Below are 16,457 nucleotides of genomic sequence, written 5' to 3'. Positions count from 1 at the left end.
GAACTGTTTTTATTCTCATTTTATGGAGGAAGAAACAGAGGCACAAAGTGTTATTTGCCCAAGGACATGCAAAGTAGCAGAGCTAGGCTTCAAACTTGGGCATTCTGGCTCCCAGCTACTGAATAGCAGCTAGACATTAGAGATCTCAAGCACATAAGATATCGATAGGCCTAAACCCGTGAGTCATCAACAACTAAATGATAATTGAAAGAATGGACAGGAATAAGATTGTGCAGGGCATTATACACTGAGAAAATAGGCCTTAATATTTAAGTGTTAATGAGAAGAAAGAGCTAGAAAAGGAGACTCAGAAGTCGTGGTCTGGGAAGTAGGAGGGAAACTAGTAGAATGTGACCTCACAGAGTCCAAGAGAAAATACTATTTTGAAAACAGATGTTCAGTTGTGTCAAGTGCTGCTGCTAGAAGTTGTATACGGACTCTCTTTAGCATCTTACAACATGGAGGTCATGGATGACTTTATGGAGGGTACTTCGGTAGAGTAATAGGGTAGAATCCAAATTGTTTTTGATTGAAGAAGAGAAGGTGGTAAGGAAATTAAGATTAGTCCAAGGTCTTTAAGCAGTTAGGGGAAGGTGGCGTTCATGAAAACAGATGGCCTTTGGGGAGGCATCCTTTGCAATATGAGAAAGTGGAGGAGAGGGTAGGAATACAAGTAGGTAACTTGTTAGACTTGGTGGCAAATAAATGAGATAATTATTCTCTGGTGAATCCTGTTAAATACAAGACAAGGATTTCTGCTGAGACTCAGGAGAAGAGGAGAGATGTTTGATGTGAACGTGTACAGTTTAAAATTGTCATTCCAAAGGGTTGACTACAGAAACATGGTAGAGGTTCTGGACAGTGTCTAGGCTGGTAGCCATGAATTTATGGTAGCCTCAGTCCTCATAAGTGTATGATGCTTTTTCCAACAGTGCTTGGCACTTTAGGTACAAGCATGGAGAAGGCAGTTAGTTGGTTTTAGTTGAGGTTTGGTAGCCAGGTAACACAGAGAGAAAGGCATGGAATTTAAAGTATTGGCAGAATTTATTGAATGTGTAGACCATGCAGTCCAAGATGAATATAAGGCAGTAGGAAAAAGGCAGATAAGTAGTGGTTAGGGAGAAAATGGACTGGTTGAATTGCTCGAGGTTTAGCTGAAGTAGCATAGGAGTAGTAGCCATAATTTAACAGGTTATTAGAAACTTTTAAAGTTAAGGCTATATGGTGGGATGTATGAATTAAAAGAGTTTTTTTTAATGGAGCAGTTTTAAGTGATGTCATAATCTAGGATAACATGAGATTGAGTGGTTGAGGGGAGATTTTGCCAGAGTTTATCTACATGGCTGCGTTAGTCAATTTTGTATTGCTATAAAAGAATACTGAGGCTGGGTAATTTATAAAGAAGAGGGATTTATTTGGCTCACGGTTCTGCAGTCTGTATAAGCAAGGCTCCAGCATCTGCTTGGCTTCTCATGAAGCCTCAGGAAGCTTTCCACTCATGGCAGAAGGCAGTGGGGGAGCAGGCATGTGACATGGTCAGAGAAGGGACCAAGAGAGAGAAAGGAGGTGCCATACTCTAAACAACCAGATCTCATGTGAACTCGCAGAGCAAGAACTCATTCATCACCAAGGGGATGGCACCAAGCCATTCATGAGGGATCCGCCCCCATGATCCAAACACCTCCTACTAGGCCCCACCTCCAACACTGGCGGGTGGGGGGGGCACATTTCAAGATGAGATTTGGAGGGGACAGATATCTGTTATTACTGACTATGCAACATATTTCAATTTTAAAAATAATAAGATGTAAAAATTGCTGTTTAAAAATCTAAGTACCAGTGAACTGATTTTTAATACTGCTAAAATATAAGTGCTTTCTATAAAATTCATAAATCCATACTAAAATATGTACTGAGCAAAGGTTGCTGCTTAAACAAAAAGCAGAGGGAAATATTCATGCAGAATGAAGTTTAAATATGTGATTGTTGAACAAACATTATGACTCTAGAGCCTTAAGACGTAAGTCAGATGATTAGAGTTGGCAGTAGAAATGTAAACACAATGAATATCAGCTAATTAGCTGGATTTTAATGCAACTATACCTATACAGAGCTGTTTCTTCTAAACTATACTGGAATTTTCTCTGCATAGATAAATGTAGACAGTTTGATTGTGGTGCTGTGAATTTGTTTTGGATTTTTGTCATTGGTTTTTGTTTTGTTTTGTTTTTTCAGAAATGAGGGTCTCTCTGTTACTCAGGCTGGAGCACAGTGGCATGATCATAGTTCACTGCATCCTTGAACTCCTGGGCTCAAGGAATCCTGCCTCAGCTCTCTGAATAGCTGGGACTATATATGCACACCACCATGCCTGGCTAATTACTTTTTATTTATTTATTTATTTATTTATTTATTTTTACTTTTTTTTTTTTTTTTGAGATGGATTCTTGCTCTGTCTCCCAGGCTGGCGTGCAGTTGTGCAATCTCAGCTCACTGCCAGCTCCGCCTCCCAGGTTCATGCCATTCTTCCGCCTCAGCCTCCCGAGTAGCTGGGACTACAGGCGCCCGCCACCACGCCCAGATAATTTGTTGTATTTTTTAGTAGAGACGGGGTTTCACTGTGTTAACCAGGATGGTCTCCATCTCCTGACCTCGTGATCCACCCGCCTTGGCCTCCCAAAGTGCCGGGATTACAGGCTACTTTTTATTTTTTTGTAGAGATAAGGCCTCACCATTTTGCCCAGGCTGGTCTTGAACTCCTGACCTAAAGTGACTCTCCTGCCTCTGCCTCCCAAAGTGCTAGGACTATAGGTGTGAGCCACTGCCCCGGTCTGGATTTTTTCTATAAATAAAGTCTTTCCTAATGTATGAAACTATCATTTGATTCATAAAAGTTTGTTTTTGTTAAACATTTTTATGGTCTGGTTAGGTGCCTTCTAAAGGAAGTCCTCTAAAGATTTCATTTGCCAGACTTTCTTGTGTTATCACTTTATGATGTAGATTTATGATTTATGTATTTTTTTAAGTTTTTTTCTTTAAAACATTTTAGAGAATAGTTCATTGACAGATCATAGGGTTAACCATTTTAATAACGAATTCACTTCTGCTACATGATGAAATGTTTTCCCAAGAGAGGTCATATATCTGAATATGCCACAATTTGTTTGCATTTGAAAGCAAACAGCTCCAGTCTTACAATTTAGCTGAAAATTCATTTAAATTGGTAATAAAATAAACATAAGCCTTGAGGGCAATGTTTGTTTTTAACTTAACAATTGATCTTTATTTTATAATAATTTGAAGTATCTGATTCCTCTGAAGTAGTACAAATAGAGATTCTAAGGTCCTTCAAAAACAAGGAAATTCCAGAGCTTTAATAGGATAGGCATAGAACAGAAGAATTTTTTTCATGGCTCTTTATTCTAAACACTTTTGTTTTTCACTCTTGCCATTGGGTAGAAGGCTAGGGTTAGAAAAAATAAGCAGAAGAGATTGTCATCTTAGTTTTATAAATACCATTTAGGTTGATGCATTTACTTGTGTAATCATATTTTATGTTATTTTTAGTTATTGACAAAACAGTACCCACAGTTGCTCTAATTTATAAATGACTGCTAACTTACGTGTTTCAGTTCTTAAGTCTAACTTAATATTATGATTATTAAATAGTGACTTCCTTAGTTTTCTCTGATGTAGTTACTATAGTCAGGTAGAAAGAACACTGTATAATACAGTTTAGGTTTAGCTATTAAGGCAAATAACAACTCCAGCATTTATGAGTTTCTGCCGTCTAATGCTTTATAACTAGACTTAAAATAATACTAACTTAGAATTGAGCCCTGAATGACTAGTTATAGTAGACTTCTGTCTATCATCTGGTCAGGCTTCCAATTTTTAACATGTCTAGTCCCTTATGATTCACTCCTTTATTCAGCAAATGTGTTAAGCATCTATTATGTTCCATGCCATGTTCTAGTCTCTGGAGGATTCAGCAGTGAACAAATTAGACAAAGTTTCTGCTTTCGTGAAATTTACATGATAAGGGGGTAAAATGTTAAACAAGTTCACAGGATAATTTTAGATGGCAATAAGAGCTCTGAAGAAAATACAATATAACCATGCGATAAAGTGATGGAGGGTGGGAAAGGGAGATGATGAGGACTACTTTAGGCCAAATCGGAGCCACAGTCTGAATGACATAGAAGGGTCAACCATGGAAGATTTGGAGGAAATAACATTCTAAACAGAGGAACTTAAGGGTTCTGTATTGATGGTTCATTTCTTTCTTTCCTTTGGAATGAAGAAGAGGAGAAGGAGGGTAGCAGTGGTGATAAAATTGTTTTTTTATGGTTTATTGTGTGCTGAGTACACAGTATCAGTACTGGGGTAATTATGTCATCTCCATATTGTAGACACACTGAAGCTCTGAGAAGCTAATTCCTTAGCCATATAGGACATGACAGAAATGGGATTAGACTGCTGTCTGTAGCAAAGCACATGACCCTGTCCACATATTATTCCCAAAACCAATGTTGCCAGGATTGGTACCACGACTTTTCTTCCCTTTCTGTTTACTTGCTCATCAGTTACATACCTAAATCTCATAAAAATGAACTAGCAGTTGCCAGGCACGGTGGCTCATGCCTGTAATCCCAACCCTTTGGGAGGCCAAGGCGAGCGAATCACCTGAGGTCAAGAGTTTGAGACCAGCCTGGCCAACATGGTGAAACCCCATCTCTACTAAAAATAAAAAAATTAGCTGGGTATGATGGTGCATGCCTGCAATCCCAGCTACTCAGGAGGCTGAGGCAGGAGAATTGCTTGAACCTGGGAGGCAGAGGTTGCAGTGAGCCAGGATCATGCCACCACACTCCAGCCTGGGCAACAGAGTGAGACTCTGTCTCAAAAAAAAAAAAAAAAAAAAAAAAGAACTAGCAGCAACCTTCTAGACCGTGAAATCTTCCACTTCTTGAGCAACAAAGAATAATTAAGTTATGAAAACTAAACCATAATCACACTCATGCTTATGAGTTAATAATAGATTTTTGCACAAGTTGTGTTTGAAAATATTTATTCATTGCACTTAAGTCTTTCTCAAAACACAAAACTGTCCTTGAATTTTTCATATAGTTCATTAAATTGAAAAAATTCTCATTTTCTTTCCCATGTTTTTATTCCTCAATCTCTGACTCTCTTCATCAGTAGAGTAAAATGGTTTTCATTATCCAGTAAGTACATATAACAAAAACTTTCAATATATATAAAGACAGCCATGTGATTTCAGCTTTAATCTCTCTTTTTATTCTGAACTAAAGTCAGATACACTTCAAAATGTTGGTAAAATGTATATATTTTGGTGTGACATTGTGACAGTTAAGGTATACATTCAGCCTTTTCTCAGGCATATTGAAAATGGTAGTTGAGACACTGAATGAGGTAGATGTTCACGATTTAGAAAAAAATATTATTTTCAATTTTCAAATCATATCTGATATAAAATATGAAGGGAAAAGGTAATACCTTGTCATTTCAAATGAAACTAAAATATTTTGGCTTTATCAACAGACATAAATTATGAAGGCTTACCAATACAATTGGTATGCTTTTATGTAATTAGAGAACTCCAAAAAGCACTTAGAAATAGCTCGTAAATCTACCATATGTTGACAGCACTTTAATGAATTTCTCCAGACTATGAATAAAAATCTGGACTCCAGTGCTCTTTATATTTTATTCACTTAGAAAAAGTGAGACAGGATTGCTCAGATTTATTGTCATATCATAAAAGTAACTACAAAATTCCTATAGTTAAAGATTTACAGTGAACATTTTATAGTATGTTTTCTCTTAATTATGTTAATTGTTCACAAATGAGAACACTCAAAATCAGTGCTTCTAAGGTTAAACTAAGATTAGATCCAGTGACCTGGCATCTGTCAGGAGTTTTTCATAGGGATCCAACCCATAGTGAAATCTCAGGAGGTCCCCTCAAATAATGGAGTTTAATTATTACTCATAAATGGGCAGTTTTCCACATTGACAGATGTTCTCAATCCCATGCAACCCCACTGCTTGGTGTTGCAATTCCCACTACTTTTCCTTACCCATTCAGTGCTTTCCCCTGTGTCCAGATAGATGCTGAATCAGCATTTACCCACTTTATGAATACTCAGAATAAAATACCAACACTTAGACTCCTCTCCCCCACCTTTTTTTTCCTATCAAATTAACAGAGACAGAAAATCATGTTAATACCTAGTTTGGTAAGAGTGGGGCAAAAATTTACTCTCAGACATTGTTGTTGGTAATGTAATATGATAAAAGTGTTCTGGAAAAGAAAAAAAACAAGTGCTGTATATATGAGTAGATCCTTTTAGCTCCAGTTACTCTTATCCTGCATTGGGGAATCTATCCAAAGGAAATAATCCAAAAATGTAATTATATTATGCCAAAGGAAGGTCTTGGAAATATTTTATATATTTAGTAAATAGGAAGAAACATCTCAAATATTCAGCAGTAAGGGAGCGCAGCAGATCGTGGAATGCTCACATAACAGAGTAATATGCAGCCATTAAAATTTATGCTTGTTTATTCAAGGGCATGGGCAAGTATGGATATGATAAATAATGCAGGATACTTTCATGTGTAATATGATTTCAGCTATGGAAAATATAGAGAAAAATGCATGTGGAGCTATTTCTAAACTATAAACCTAATATTCCTAAATATTTGCTTTCGGTTGGTATGTGATCCTTCCCCCTGCATGTTTTTCTGTACTCATCTGAATTTCCATACTGAACTTGTAATATTCTTTTGATCAGAAAATATTAAAGGAAAATCACAACAGCTTTAGAAAAAAATCATTAACTAAACTTCTGCCCCAGTCTTACTCAGGATTCAGTTTTTCCAACCTCTAAAGATTTAAATTTTTTTAACTTTTCATATTAGAATTTAGCTTATAAAGTCTTGAAAGTCACCTTTTTCCCTTTCTGACATCTGTTTCATAAAGAAAATGACTTGACTTAGTGGTAACTGGATTTCCTTCTTTATAGTCTATTTATAGATTTCCATCTTAGAAGGTTGTTTATTTACAACAACATCTGTTAGCTGTTAATATTATCCTCAATTCACATGGAAATGGAGGTGACATAAAACTTAAATAAAGATTGGTCATAAATCCTTGCACAGTCTCAGATCCAACTACTTTGTCTTTATATTATCAAAAGCAGTTCAAAAAGACAAAGGCTGCTGATAGTAACAAGATTTCTCCATTGAAAACACAGACACATTCATAAATCAATCGAAAGTGTGGTACAAAATAGTATGTATTTTGTATTCTTTAAAAAAAATTGAGCATTTCCAATCTCTTTTCATTTTCCTTAACTGTTTAGAAGTCAAAGGTTGAATTATTTGTGATAAGTGTATATGCTCTATTAATATATTATTGCTGTAGATAAGCATATAATAAAGTTTATATTTATTACTAACATACGTGGAAATTTTGGGCTACTGAGATACCTGGCGCAATCAGTGACTTTGTCTATGCCTACAGGATCTAATTGAAAGGTGTTAGGAAAGGCATAGCAAAGAGCCTTTTTCCTGTTGTTACAAGCAGTAAATGGCCCTTAAGAAACTTCAAAAAGAATGAAGCTTGCTTGAGAAAGAAGGGAGTAAGAGAAAAGCTGTTCAGTAATGAGCCGGAGAAAAAAGAAAACCTGGTCTGAGAGATAAAAGAGGTGACTATTAAAAGGGAAGGACACAGTCTACCAGAAACTCGTGAGGCTTTACAAATCAAAATCTAGACTCGCTTTACCATGGAAACCAAGATAATTAGAAAGTATATGTTTAAAATTTTGTAATATTTTACTTTATTTTTAATTATCCAAAGCAAATGTAAGACTGTTCATGATAGGAATTGATAGTTTGGTTATGACTACACCGATATTGAAGCTGTGTGTAAATTTGAAATACTTAATTTTTTAAAGCTGTTTCATGGAATCTATAGGTGTGACAAAAAGCTAATAATGTATTCTGTCACTTTACTTCTTTGTCACCCTAAGACTGTGCCTCTCCTTCCAGTAATAGGATATGAGCTACTTGTCTGAGAACATGTAATTGGAGTAGACTTTTATGTAGTGATCTGAGGCCCTTACTAGTTCTATTTCTTTCTAAGGGAAATCACCAAATTTTGAGCCTATAGGTAAATCATTTGTAAACAGGCGGTTGGCTGGGCGTGGTGGCTCACGCCTGTAATCCCAGCACTTTGGGAGGCCGAGGCAGGCAGATCACCTGAGGTCAGGAGTTTGAAACCAGGCTGGCAAACATGGTGAGACCCTGTCTCTACTAAAAATACAAAAAAAAAAAAAAAAAAAAAAAAGCTGGGTGTGGTGGTACATGCCTGTAACCCCAGCTACTTGGGAGGCTGAGGCAGGAGAATTGCTTGAACCTGGGAGGCAGAGGTTGCAGTGAGCTGAGATCACGCCACTGCACTGCAGCCTGGGCAACAGAGTGAGATTCCGCCTAAAAAAAAAAAAACATGGGGCTACTTGAAATAATCATTGTATTGGAGACATCCAGCTAATGAGCTTAAGAAGTAGCTCTTATAGGGTGGAAAGAACATTACCTTTAGAATCTAGAATTCTGGTTTCTCAGGCTCTGTTTGGTTATTAGGTATTACCTAGAGCAAACCCTTTATCACGTTTTTTCTTAATTGATTTAAGTAATGGAATATGAAATAAATATCTTTTAAGCATTCCTTTAAATCCAGTTTTCTAGAACTATGATACACTAACATTCAAGTTCACAGAATATTATAAATTAGGGGAGGGGTATAGTGGGATAAATTTCCTTCCTGTAAGTCAAAACTTCTTAACCCATTTTTGTATCTAAACACAATGACTCCTTCCAGTGAAATGTAGAGTTGTGTTTCTTGCCATACAATGCTTAGGTAGTCCAGATATGTATACATGGGAATGAAAAAGAAGTAGAAAAGTTGGGCATCTTTTTCCCCTGGAAAAATATTGTGTTCTATGGAAGAGAAAGTAGTTGGTGGATAGTAGAAAGAAGATGCTGAAAAGTAGAGAAGTCATTCAAGGAAAACAATAAACTGCAATATTCACAGAAACAGTTGGGAATATGTACTGATTCTTTACTTAGGGGATGACCACAGTTTTAACTCATTTCTTACCCCAAATTTGCAGATTGCATTCTATTGTATTATAAATAGATCTCTCATTTTAATGACCAACTCAAGGGATATTCTGGCAGCCATGGTGAGAATGAGAAACAAAGATTTTTATACCCAGCAAAACTGACTTTCAGGTGTAAATGACACAAGCAGGCTATTATCAGCATGCAAGAACTTGGGAATATTGTTTCCAGGAGCCTTTCCTGATGAATATACCTGGGAACAAGCTTCAGACAACCATACACATACTGTATGATATCCAAAATAGGCATATTCATGGAGACAGAAAGTAGATTAGTGGTTGGCTAGGACAAGAGGGGTTGAAGGGAAATGGGGAGTGACTGCTGATGCACACAGCACTTCTTTTTTGAGATGATGATAATATTCTAAAATTGTGAATCAACTCAGTGTGAGTATACTAAAGCCACTAAAGTGTATACTTTAAATGGGTGAATTGTATGATATGTTAAAAAGAAAAACACTATAGTTCTGAGTTTTAATTGAAAATATTAATATGAGCATATGATATATTGTATTTTAAATATACATAAATATGCATATATGTGTGTGTCCCCTGAAAAGACCTAGAAACAGTAATGAAACCAGTAGCTATGAGCATCTCTAACACACAGAGTGTGGGCTTGAATTAATATTTTCCACTAACCAGGGCTTCTTGGAGAAGAGACTGAAATTGGAAATCTACAAGATTAGTCTGAAATATCAAACCAGGTAACAAAGAAGCTAACAAAGACTACTAGAATAAGGTCAAAGGACTCAGGAGCCAACTGGAAGAGGCTTCCACTGGCCAAAAATGAGAATTTTGAGTTTCAGTAAAAATAAGAACTATAACAGATTAAAATCCACTAAGTACGTTTAAATTGATAAGTTCAAGCCATGGGCAGTGAAGCATGCATGTAATCACAGCTACTTGAGAGGCTGAGGCAGGAGGATGGCTTGAACCCAGGAGTTCAAAACCAGGCTGGACAGCATAGCGAGACCCTATCTCTAATTAAAAATAAAATCAATAAATGGATAAGTTCATCATCAAAAGCAAAAATAATTGGTCACCTTCAAAGAATGACAGGAAAGCAGTTATCTTGAAAACTGGTATTTTCCCAGGCAGCTGCCAAAGATGGAGGGGCAGGTCCTGGTGCTCACTGGCCAAGGCCACCTTCTGGTCTGCCTGACAGCCGTCATGGATAGGCAGGTACTGCTGGGCCAGAAGGTGGTGGTCGTGCACTGCAAAGGCATCAACATTTTTGGCACTTTGCACAGAAACAAGTTGGAGTACCTGGCCTTCCTTCACAAGCAGATGAACACCAACCCTTCCTGAGGCCCCCCAGCTGCATCTTTTGGCAGACCACTTGAGGTATGCTGCCCTGCAAGACCAAGCGAGGCCAGGCCGTCCCTGACCACCCCAAGGTGTTTAATGGGATCCCACTGCTCTATGACAGGAAAAAGTGGATGATGCTTCCTGCTCCTCCCAAAGTTGTGTGTCTGAAGCCTGTGAGAAAATTTGCCTATCTGGGGTGCCTGGTTCACGAGGTTGGCTGGAAGTACCAGGCAGTGACAGCCACCCAGGAGAAGAGGAAGGAGAAAGCTAATATCTGCTATTGGAAAAAAAAACAGCTTATGGGGCTATGTAAACAGGCCCAAAAGAATGTGGAGGAGAAAACAATTACACAGAGCTCCTCAAGACCTATGGACTCCTAGTTTGAGCCCAGTAAAGACTGTTTATTCCTTAAGATTGGCCTGGCCTGCCCTTCCACCGTTGCTGCCATGGGGTGTAGAGGACCCAAGGGTAGCAATCCAGGTGCCACAGACAGCCTGGGACTTAGGAAGCTGGGGGTAAGGAAAGGGCATTATTCAACTGCCTTTCTATATTGTTACTTTAAACGACTCTAAGAATTGTTCAGGTGTAATTTGTCTATGGCCTGCTCGTTCATGAGAGAGTTGTTTTAGAAAAATGAGGGCCGGGCGCATTGGCTTACACCTGTAATCCGAGCACTTTGAGAAGCCAAGAGATCGCTTGAGTCCAGGAATTTGAGTCCATCCTAGGCAACATTATGAAACCCCATCTCTAACAAAAATGCAGAAATTAGTTAGGCATGGTGGCACATGCCTGTACTCCCAGCTACTTGGGAGGCTGAGGTGGGAAGGTCACCTAAGCCCGGGAGGTCGAGGCTGCAGTGAGCCAAAATTGCACCACTACACTTCAACCTGGGTGACAGTGAGACCCTGTCTCAAAAAAAAAAACTAAAACAATAGTAAGAAGAGCCAGTTACCTTGGTTTCAAAATTAGCAAAAGGGAGCTGGAACATGCGTTGGAGGGAGCCCTACCTTCTGAATGGGACATCTGTTTTAACTTCCCACCTTATCCTATACTCTGCAGCTGTGATAATGTGAAAAAAAAAAAAAAACACTTGGGGACAGTATGAGCTTGCTGTTTTACAAAGAGTATGTATAGAAGCATAGACTGGGAAGATGTGTGACCAGGGCGTTACAGGGTAGCCCTTGCTCCTTCCCTGTATTTTGTGGTCCGAATCAAATAAATTGCTTTTAAAGAAAAAGAAGTCTGGTGGATAAAGGAAAAGAATCAGGCATTTATCTTGCCTCTCCTGTACGAACTATATCACTGGTAACTAAATAGTAGATAAGCAATGTTTCTCTTAAAATTATACCTGCTTACAAATGAAAGTGAAATGATAAAAGTAGAAAATCACCATTTTTACAACCCTGGATGAATTAATGGATCTGGGCCATGGTCACCAACAGCTGCTTACTTCTCAAAAGGAGAGCAAACCACATACGTGCCTCCTGATAACATATCACCTATAGTCTTGCCAAAGGCATCGAGTCTCTACATCCAGCTTCCAATTTGTCATAAATACAGAAAGAAGAATGTGCCAAACTCCACCACACATATGCAGTCAGGAACCCATAGAATAAGTCTCCCACAGTTCAAATAACCCAAATTTGTCCACATAAATTATAAGGAAAAGAAAAGAAAAAATGAGACGCCTATGGTTTAAAATAAGAGGCTTCAAAGTCATCCTTTTTTGAAATGATCATGACTGTCTATAGTGTCTAATGATGTAGATTTGGTTGCTAAAACCGTATAAGATAGTAAATGCCAGGGTGTGGTTACTTTGGGGGAGAGAGAAGGAAGTATGATTGGGATAAGGCCCACATAGAGTTTCTAGGGTGGCTGGCAAAGTCCTGTTTCTTGATCTGGATGCTGCTTACTATGGCGTGTGTCTTATAATGTTACACTAGGCTATACAGTTGTTATGTTTGTGTTGGAGAGTTCATATCTGTGTGTGTCTTTTTAATTAAAAATATTTTGAAATAACTACATAATTTTTAAAAGGTTATTTAGAAAGTCAAGCTTAGTGGAATCTGCCTTAGATCTTGAGATATATTTTGGATCTCCCTCTGTAAATAATACTTAATGTACTGAGTTGTCCTGATGTATGTAAATTACAGATTATATTTCAACATAAAACAAGCATAATTCAAATATGTACATGTAAATATTCTGTAATACATGTCTGAAAGTGCTGCTGTAAACATCTGTCCAGTTTTTTGGTATGGTCATAAATTTTCAGTTCGTTTGTTTAAATACTAAGGAGTGCTATTACTGTATCATGGTAAGAGTGTGTTTAGTTTTGTAACTGCCAAACTGTCTTCCAAACTATCTGTACTATTTTGCATTTCCACCTGCAATGAATGAGAGTTCCCGTTGTTTCACACTCTCACCAACATTTGGTGGTGTTAGTGTTCTGGATTTTGACCATTCTAATCAGTAGGTATTAATTAGTATCTTATTGTTGTTTTCATTTGCGTTTACTTGATGATTTGTAATGTGGAACATCTTTCCATATACTTATTTACCATCTGTTTGTCTTCTTTAGTGAGGTGTCTATTAAGATCTTTGTCCCATTTTTAAAGTTGGAATCTTTGCTTTCTCATTATTTTCAAGAGTTCTTTGTATATTTTCATTAACAGTTCTTTATTAGATACATGTTTTGCAAATTATGTTTTCTCCTAGGCCTTGGCTTGTCTTCTCATTCTCTTGACAGTGTCTTTTGCAGAGCAGTTTTTCATTTTAATGAAGCTCAGCTTGTCAATTTTTTTCTTTCATGGATCATGCTTTTAGTATCATATCCAAAAAGTCATCTCCCAACCCAGGGTCATCTAGATTTTATCCTATATTATCTTCTAGGAGTTTTATAGTATTGCATTTTACATTTAGGTCTATGATCCATTTTGAGTTAATTTTTGTGAAAGGTATAAGGTCTGTGTCTACATTCTTTTTTTTTTTTTTTTGTATATGTATATGGATATCTAGTTTTTCCAGCACCATTTGTTAAAAAGGCTATCTTTTCTTCATTTAATTGTCTTTGTTCCTTTGTCAAAGATCAATTGACTGTATTTATGTGGATCAATTTCTAGGCTCTCTATTTTGTTCCATTGATTTATTCTTTCACCAGTACCACAAATCAAGACAAGATTGTCTTGATTTCTGTATCTCTATAGAAAGTCTTGGAGTTGGGTAGTGTCAATCATTGTCAGAAATTGGCTATTTTGGACCTTTTGCTTCTCCACATAAACTTCATAATTAGTTTGTATCTACAAAATAACTTGCTAGAATTTTTATTGGGATTGCAGTAATCTGTTAACCAAGTTGGGAAGAACTGACATCTTGGTATTCAGTCTTCTATCTATACACATGGAATATCTCCATCTGTTCTTTGATTTTTTTCATCAGAATTTTGTAGTCTTCTTCATATGGATCTTGTACATATTTCGTTAAGTTTATACCTAAGTATTTCATTTTTTAGGTGTGTGCTCACAATGTAATCTAAATGGTATTGTTTTTAATTTCAAATTCCACTTGTCCATTGCTGATATATAGGAAAGCATTGATTTTCTATATTAACCTTTTATCCTGAAATCTTGCAATACTCATTAGTTTCAGATTTCTTTTGTTGATTCAAATTTTCTGCATAGAAAATGTCATCTGCAGACAAAATTTTATTTTTCTTCTTTCCTAATCAGTATACCTTTTATTTCCTTTTTTATTTTTTCTTATAGGACATCTAGTACAGTATTGAAAAGCAGTGGTAAGAGAGGACATCCCTGCCTTGTTCTTGATGATAGTGGGAGATCTTCTATTTCTCACCGTATTATGATTTTTCAAATGTAAAAGCTCAACCAGCACAAAACCAATATGTTTATTTTCCCCTGCCTTCTGGATTCTAATTAATCATTGGTAGAGGAAGTTTAGGCTGTGTGAAGAGTTTGGAAAGACCTTAGGAAATTTTTTTAAATGTTTATTTATTTAAAATTTTTATTAAACTTTATTAAAATGTTCAAGTTTCCTGAAGTATTTAGATATCAAGAAATATTTACATACATCTCTAGTTTATATTTCCATCCTGTTGATTTCCCTATTAAGGATTTTAATGAGGCCAGGCTCAGTGGCTCATGCCTATGATCCCAGCACTTTTGGAGGCCAAGGCAGGGGGATCACTTGGGCTCAGGAGTTTGAGACCAGCCTGGGTAACAAAACAAGACCATGTCTCTAAAAAAAAATTAAAAATTAGCTGGGTGTATTGGTGCATGCCTGTAGTCCCACCTACTTGAGAGGCTGAGGTAGGAGGATCACTGGAGCCTAGGCTTTCAAGGCTGCAGTGAGCTATGATTGTGTCACTGCACTTTAGCCTGGGTGACAGAGTGAGACCTTGTCTTAAAAAAAAAAAAAAAAAAATTAAAGGCACTTAAAAGAAGTCCAAAATGTATCTCAGGAAACTTGTGCATAAATCTTCACACTATTACTATAAGACAGGCCTCATTTTACAGATGTTTCTCAATTATGTCATTCCAAATCTACAGTATTGGCATAGCTTTCACTGTTGAAAGGTGTTTCATTTCTTAAAAATGTTTTTAACCTCCTATCACCAGTCCTATGCTAAAACAGGGTATTTTACCCATGAACTACCACAAATAGATAAAATAGCTACTTTACATATAAATGGCCCTTTAAAACTGGATACTATTGTATGCCAATTTGCAACATAGTCTGCATGAAAAGAGAAAACAGTAATAAATGCTGTGTTATGGACCAATAATTAGATTCTCAGTGTGGTGTAAAGTACTCACCCGAGGTTCATTCTTGGCCTCATAAATTTGACCATATCTTTTCATTCTAATGCTCTTAAATGACTTAGAGACATGACTTAACAGTAAAATAAGCTCCTAAACAACAACCACAAACACATAAAAACTGAAATTATGCAGTGATGGCATGCCATTTGTTCAGGAATTGGCTGTCCTATTTACTCTTAAATATAACAGCAAATGGAGAGTTGATTGTTAAACTGCACATTCAGGATCTCATGGTTTAATATCTCATGTGCTATTTGCCAGACTAAAGATTATTAACAATTTTTGCTTTGTTCACTGCAGGAACAATACAGTACTTGTATTATACAAATATTTTGATGAAAGTATTGTTTCCAGTCAATTTATTTCCCATTCCTGTCGAATTACCTGAGTTAACCTAGTTCAGTGGTTCTCAAATGTAGTGTACATCAGAATCCCAAGGAGAGCTTGTTAAAATACAAATGTATAAGCCCTGCTCTCAGAGCTTCTGATTCAGTAAATCTGGGTTAGGCCTGATAATTGGCATTTCTTAGTTTCTCCATAATGCTGATGCTGCCTGTCTTGAGGACCACATTTTGGGAACCACTGACCTATTACCATGAAACCATTCTCTCTACAATGAGCAGAATTCTTTTTTAAAAAGTTAGCTAAAAACAAAAAATAGGCCTCATGATTTGGCTGTCACCACTCTTTAGGAAACCATGTTCTAATTTACTGGGTCAAGAACTGAAGGAAACATTTATTCTATAGGAGATCATAGTAAAGCTTCTTCTTGAAGTCTTACAAATGTTGTATTTATCAAATGGAGTGTTAAACTATTCGAGGTTTCATTTATATTTGGGAAAACCCCAGTTAAATAAAGCAAGTAGAAGAGCCCTCTTAAAATCCCTGAAGAATATATGACACAAATTTCTATCATTAATATATAATGAAGATTCTTTTTTTTTGTATTTTGTTTGTTGTTATTTTTTCCTGTATTATATTTTGCTTAATGTCCCTGGCTGCATATTTAATTGAGTTACCTTTATTTTTAACTTTTACTTTAGGTTCAGAGATACATGTGCAGGTTTGGTATATAGGTAGGTGCATGGCGTGTCACGGA

The 16,457-nt window shown here is 36.8% G+C and overlaps 1 protein-coding gene and 1 pseudogene across 3 annotated transcripts in view; both read left to right on the top strand.

Moving 5' to 3' along the window:
* Positions 1 to 16,457, top strand: part of MAN1A1 (mannosidase alpha class 1A member 1) — a 184,454-nt gene that overhangs the window by 76,394 nt on the left and 91,603 nt on the right. The window lies entirely within an intron of this gene.
* On the top strand, positions 328 to 12,967 carry LOC134739751 (large ribosomal subunit protein uL13-like; annotated as a pseudogene).

The sequence above is a fragment of the Pongo pygmaeus genome, chromosome 5 (genome assembly GCF_028885625.2).
Source record: "Pongo pygmaeus isolate AG05252 chromosome 5, NHGRI_mPonPyg2-v2.0_pri, whole genome shotgun sequence".
NCBI lineage: Eukaryota > Metazoa > Chordata > Mammalia > Primates > Hominidae > Pongo > Pongo pygmaeus.
This window is presented reverse-complemented; position numbering and strand designations above follow the sequence as displayed.